The sequence below is a fragment of the Chinchilla lanigera genome, unplaced genomic scaffold (assembly GCF_000276665.1).
Source record: "Chinchilla lanigera isolate Chin_1 unplaced genomic scaffold, ChiLan1.0 scaffold00013, whole genome shotgun sequence".
In the NCBI taxonomy this organism is placed as follows: domain Eukaryota; kingdom Metazoa; phylum Chordata; class Mammalia; order Rodentia; family Chinchillidae; genus Chinchilla; species Chinchilla lanigera.
In genome coordinates, this window is record NW_004955414.1 from 14,707,321 (window position 1) to 14,713,415 (window position 6,095).

A 6,095-nucleotide genomic window follows, 5' to 3' on the forward strand; every position below is an offset into this window, starting at 1 on the left:
GAGCGCGTTGTCAGATGTGGAAAGCTGACTTCCCCCGCCTGTCCCGAGCACTTAGGGATGCCACGCGTGACTAGACGGCAGCAGAAGCGGCCGGGGTCCTTGCGCCGCGACTGGCTTCCAGAATGCCCTGGAAGGCACCAAACCTCGATTTCTTAATGTGTAGAATGGGAACTGTAATCCTCACCCACGCAGGGCTATTTGGGGAACTGATAGAGTTTATGGCTGACCAAGCTGGCGCACAGTAGACCTGGGGTGAGCGTCCTGTCTGCGCCTTTGAGACAGCAGGGCCTGTGATTAGTCACCCGATCTTGCAGGCTGCCCTCCGCCCACCTTGCTGGGGAGACACGGACTCTGCCCACTCCCCCAATTTCACAGTCTTGGTTAAGGGTTTCATCCACCTTCCAGTCATCCACACTTCTCCCACCTCTGCCCTTTCCTTCTCACCCCTCCGTCTCTGGCAGCCCCAGTGTCCCCTAAGTTTAACATTCCCCCAGGCTTCCTGCCGAGAGCCACCTGTCCAGCTAAGGAGCATTTTCACACATGCAGCCGCGACCTACACCCAGGAGCAGTGTTCCGAGACTGCACGCGCCCCCTCCCCCATTTCCTCTAGCCTCTTCCCTCTGCCTGTGCGCAACGGCGCCTGGCCAGCCCCTGGGTGCTCATCTTGGGGGTCTGTTCTCTTCGTCCCCAAATCATGTTTACCAGGAAAGGCTCTTCCATCTGTCCACACATGGTCAGTCCTGCCCCTCATGCCAACTCCACAAAAACCCGTTTCCTCCCTTCAGCTTCCCCACCCTCCCCACGGGCCCTCCAAGCACGCTGCCTCTGTCCAGCTCTCCGTTTCCCCAAAGAGCCCCAGCTCATGAAGGGCAAGGCTGAGCCCATTCTCAGGCGCACAGCAGTTCTTGGTCAACCCAAGTATATCTAGGCTCCAGTCTTCACGCAGCCAGTTACTTGCTGTATGAGCTAGGCAAGTTCCGGGTCCTCTCCCAGCCTCATCTTCCCGGTCTGTTAAGTAGGCGTGTAGCAGAAGTTCATGATGACAGGTATAAGCAAGGCACCGGCTCAGTACAGGGCTCATCATAGGACAGATGGCAGCATGGCCTCTGAGCTAGGCAACTCCCTCTCGTTCCAAGGTGCAGCTGGGGTCACATCTGAGAAAGCCAGTTTGGTCTGTCTCAGCACAAAACACGGGGTTTCCAAGGATGCTCAGCCCCCTTTTGTATCTCAGCACCTTGCAGCTGCAAGAGGAGTATTGTGAGGTGGTTGAAAGCACGGACTCTGCCTCGCCTCATTAGCTTGGGAACCTTGGAAAGGGCCCCAAACCTGCTGTAGAGCCAGCAGAGTAGCACGTATCCCTGCGGTTGTGGGGACTGACTGGATTGATCCACTGTGAGCCCTTACAAGGGCCCCTGGATGTTTCAGTCTGGCCCAAACCCCTCATGTTGTAAAGACAGAAACACAGACATGTAGACATGGCATTCTGCAATGTTAGGACTGCGCACCTCAGAGCCTGTGTCAGCTCAGAACGATGACACCAGAGTCCTAGAGAGAGTGACCTATCCTGGGCACTCAGCCGGCCGTGGTGTGTGTGTGTGTGTGTGTGTGTGTGTGTGTGTGTATGTGTGTGTGTCTTTGCTCCTGGGGGGAAAGGTCTCAGGATACACCAGGAAAAGCCGTGCCTGCCCAACAAGTTTGAGGAAGGGGTGGAGTCCTGATGGTACTCTGGCTCCAAGACCCTGCTGGTTGGTTTTTATAAGCTTAGTCATGTAATGGTGCCAGTAAAGGGCCTGATGTGTAGGTGCTTTCCCATTTAATCAACCACCCAGTGCAGGAGCCTTTATTAGCCCCATTTTGTAGATGACAGAACTGAGCCTCAGGGAGATGCCCCAGGTCACACAATTAGTAAACCACAGAACTAGCTCCAGAGCTACCCAGGACATCATCCGCTCTGTGCCCCGCCCCTCTCCTACTTCCCTGGGCTCTAAGGAAAGACCACCTCTGCAGGCTGCTTTACAGGCTGGCCAACCTTTGCTTGTACTTCTACAACTGGGAACTCATTTCCTCCCAGGACAGCCTTTTCCTTCTACTTGGGAGGCTCTGTTGTCACCCAGAGCAGATTCACCTTCTTCCTGGCTCTGGCTCTGTAAGACCCTTTACCCAACAGCCTACTGCTGCCTAAAGACAGAATACTGTCTCTTGCAAGGGGAGAGGTCCAGGCAGTCACATAGAACTGCCACTTAGGAGGGGTTGCTAGTGCTCCCCTAGTGGTGGGGAAAGGGCAGAGCAGATATCGTGGGAAAGGAATTGTGAGGAACAAAAACAAACCTTTGAGTTGTTCAAAATTCCCTTCTCTGAAACGCTGCTTATATGTCATTACTATCTTCCATATTACAAGCCATCCAGAACTGCAGATGTGGCTCGGGTGGTGGGATGCTTCCCTAGCATGCCCAAGGCCCCACTCAGGAAATAAAAAAGTAAAAACTAACCAGAGCCAGATGTAATGGCACCTGTAATCCCAACTACTCAGGAAGCTGAGACAGGAGGAACAGTAAATTAAACACCACCCTGGGGAATTTAGTTACTTAGCAAGACCTTGTCTCAAAATTTAAAACATAAAAATTTTTAAACAGGGTTGAGGTTGTAGCTCAGCACAAAGGCCCTGGGTTTAATTCCCAGTGCAGGAAAAAAAAAAAAAAGGACTCATATGCTACACCCAACAGAAGAAGAAACTATATGGACTAAGAATCTAAATATAAAGAAACCCCTCATATGTCTTAGCTCAGGCTGCTATAACAAAATAGTGTAAACTGCGTGATTTAAAAATAACAAATTTATTTCTTCCATTTCCGGAGGCTGGAAATCTCAGGTCAGGACCCCAGCACGGTTGAGCTCTGGGGAGGGCCACCTTCCAGGTTGTAGAGTGCTGGTTTTTTCTTGTACCCTCATAGGCCTGAAAGAGCAAGGGAGCTCTCTGGCCTTTCCTACTAAGGGCACTAATTCCACTCATAAAGGCTCCACCTTCATCACCCCGTCAACTCCCAAAGGCCTCACCTCCAAATCTATTTGTGCTTTGGCATCCACACCAAGTATTAGCTCCAGGACTCCCTTAGATACCAAAATACAGTGATGCTTGAGTCCCTTCAATAAAGTGATGCAGTCTTTCATAGAACCTATCCACGCTCTCAGTGTACTATGTATTCTTTCTAGATTATGTACCCAATACAAAGTAACTGCTATGTTAACTACATATTTGTTACACTATATCTTTTTCTTTTTCTTTTTTTTTTACAAGGAGAACACCAAAAGTACTATATATTCTTTAGAGGATAATGACAAGAAAAAAATCTTTCAATATAGATGCAACTTATTTGTTTGTTTTTTTAGTCCAGCTGGCCTTGTAATCCTCCTTCCTTAGCCAGGGAAGACATACTCACTTCACAGCACCATGCAAGGACTGGAAGAAATGATAGATACATTTTTCTTTGATGTTGGGAAAGACTTGCTAATTATGATTCAGAATTCAGAAGCAGTAAAAGACTGATAAATTTAACTACATTAAAAATAAAAGAATTTTGCATGGCACACATTTTTTGACACAGAGAGTTAAAAACAACTGAAAAACTGGGAGAATATATTTATAACGTACACCAGCAGGACTGGATATTACCAATCTATAAGTAACTATTTTTTACTTCTTTTTGAGACAGACTTTTGCTAAATTGCCCAGGCTGATCTCAAACACATGATCTGCCTACCTCAGCTTCCCCGGTGCTAGTGTTACAGGCATGTACTGCCTTGCCAGGCTGAAGTAATCTTCCTTTTTTTTTCAGTGTTGGGGATCAATCCCAGGGCCTCACACATGCTAGACAAATATAGACAAATGGGAGGCTGAGGCAGGAGGATGCCAAGTTTGAGCCCAGCCCAGGCAACTTGGTTATTTAGTGAGATCCTGTCTTGATAAAAAAAATTTAAAAGGGCTAAGGTTGTAGTTAAATGTGAAGGCTTTGGGTTCAATTCTCAGTAAAAATAGCACACACACACACACACACACACACACACACACACATGCCTCCCCTCTCTCTTTGCCACAATTCTTGGCAACCACTAATTCACCGTCTCTGTGGATTTGCCCCCTCTGGACATTTCATATAATGGAAACATACAATAAGTGGCCTTTTGTTTCCGCCCTCTTTCTCTTAGCATATTGTTTTCAAGGTTTATCTGTGTCATGGCATGGATCAGTGCTTTATTCCTTTTTATGGCTAGATAATAGTCCATTGCATAACTATGCCAGATTTTATTTACCCATTCATCTGTTCATACATTTAGGATTTTCCATTTTTGGCTACTGTGAATGTGCTGCTATGGGCATTTGTGTAAAAAGACATTGTTTTCAACTGTCCAATTCTGGTGGTTATATCTAGGAGTTGAGTTGCCAGTCCTAAGGTAATTCCATGATGGTGTTTGTGTGTCTGTGTGACTGTGTGTGACTATGTGTGTGTGTGCGTGCATGTGTGCGTGCAGGGGCTTGAATGAGGGCATTGCTTCATGCTAAGCATGCACACTACCGCTGAGCTAGCCCCTACTCCCTATGTTTAACTTTCTGAGGAATTGCCAAACTTTTCCAAAGCACTGGGGTGTCTCCTAGATCTTGTCTGCTGACGGCTGTGCATTACTGATGCAGAATCTGCGACCCTTGGAAAGAGGGCACCCTCGACAGCCACACAGTGGATGGAGCTGGAACTTGTTTTCTGCTGAGGAGGGACAGCTGGTTCCCTGCAATCTCTGGATTTTTGGGCATCAGAGAACTGGTGCCAGTGGGCTGGTGAGGGCACTGAGTGTACGCATGGGTCCTCCCTGTGTATGTGAGACGCAGAGGAGGTTGTACCTGCCCATGGCCCTCCTTGTAGCAGGTGTGGGTCCACAGTGCCCACTTCCCACCTGTGGGGTCCACTGGACTCTGCTCTGCTAACTGGCTCAGCACAGGGCATGCACATGAGGGTGAGGGCAACATGCTGCGTGGGATGTGCAAGGAGTTTCTGGCCGGGCCTTAAGATTTGGATCTGGAGAACAGCCAGGGAAAGGATGACCTGGTGTCCCCTTAGGGTCTGGGGACAGGGACCTCATTTGTCTAGGAAGCTTTTGGGTTTTTCCTCCTGTACCTGGAAGGCCTGAAGTGTGGGAGGAAGCACCTGCCATAGACGTTTCTCAGATACCCATTGGGTTGTGCTGGCATTGGACGGGGGCATCTCAGCACCTAGCGGCTGCCCCCTACCCTTGAGAACATGGGGGGAGGGGCTCCCTTCTCCCCACCTCTGCACTCCAGCGGTAGTTGGGTGGGAGCGCCCTTGAGAACACTTCAGCCTGGGCCCCCAGAGTGGTGGAGGTTGCTGCTGTGAGAGCCAGAGGGAGGGAGCTCAAGGGGGGCAGGAGTGAGGCGAGCGAGGGGAAAGGCGGTGGAGAGCAGGAGAGCATCCTGCAGACATCCAGGAGCCTCCCAACTCTGCTACACACTGGGGGGCTGAGGTGAGAAGTGGGGCGGGGGCAGAAGCTGTGGACTGGGGGTCGCGGGGACCTTGCACACTCCCCAGGAGCTTCCACAGTTGCCAGGGCCCCTCCCTCTGCAGCACAAGTGTTCAGACCCTCTCCACGAGCCAGGCCACAGAGCCCATCTGCTGGACACTTCAAGCCACCTCAGGGGTCAGACCTGAGCCAAGCTTCTTCTCCAGCCTAATTCTCAAGTACTCCTGCCCCCGTTTAAGAGTCAGTTCTGCCACTGCGCAGGCCCAGGGCCACCTGCCTCCCTCTTGCTTCCCTTCCTGTCCCCCTGTTCAGTGTGCCAAGACCCCAAGTCTCCTCCACTTCAGGCAGCTAGCCTGGGGAGCCCTGCCTCCCTGCACAGTGCCACCCCCTGCCCTCCTTCCCTCCTCCGATCCCTCCAGGCCAGCAGCCAACGACCTTGCGCAAATTCACATCAAATCCCTTACTGTTAAAATTGTTGAGAGCAGGAGTAAAGATCAAGGATGGCATTTTAAAAGGTGATGTCATTTCTGTGTTCCTGGGAGCATGGGGACTAATCTTCTGGAAAGGCT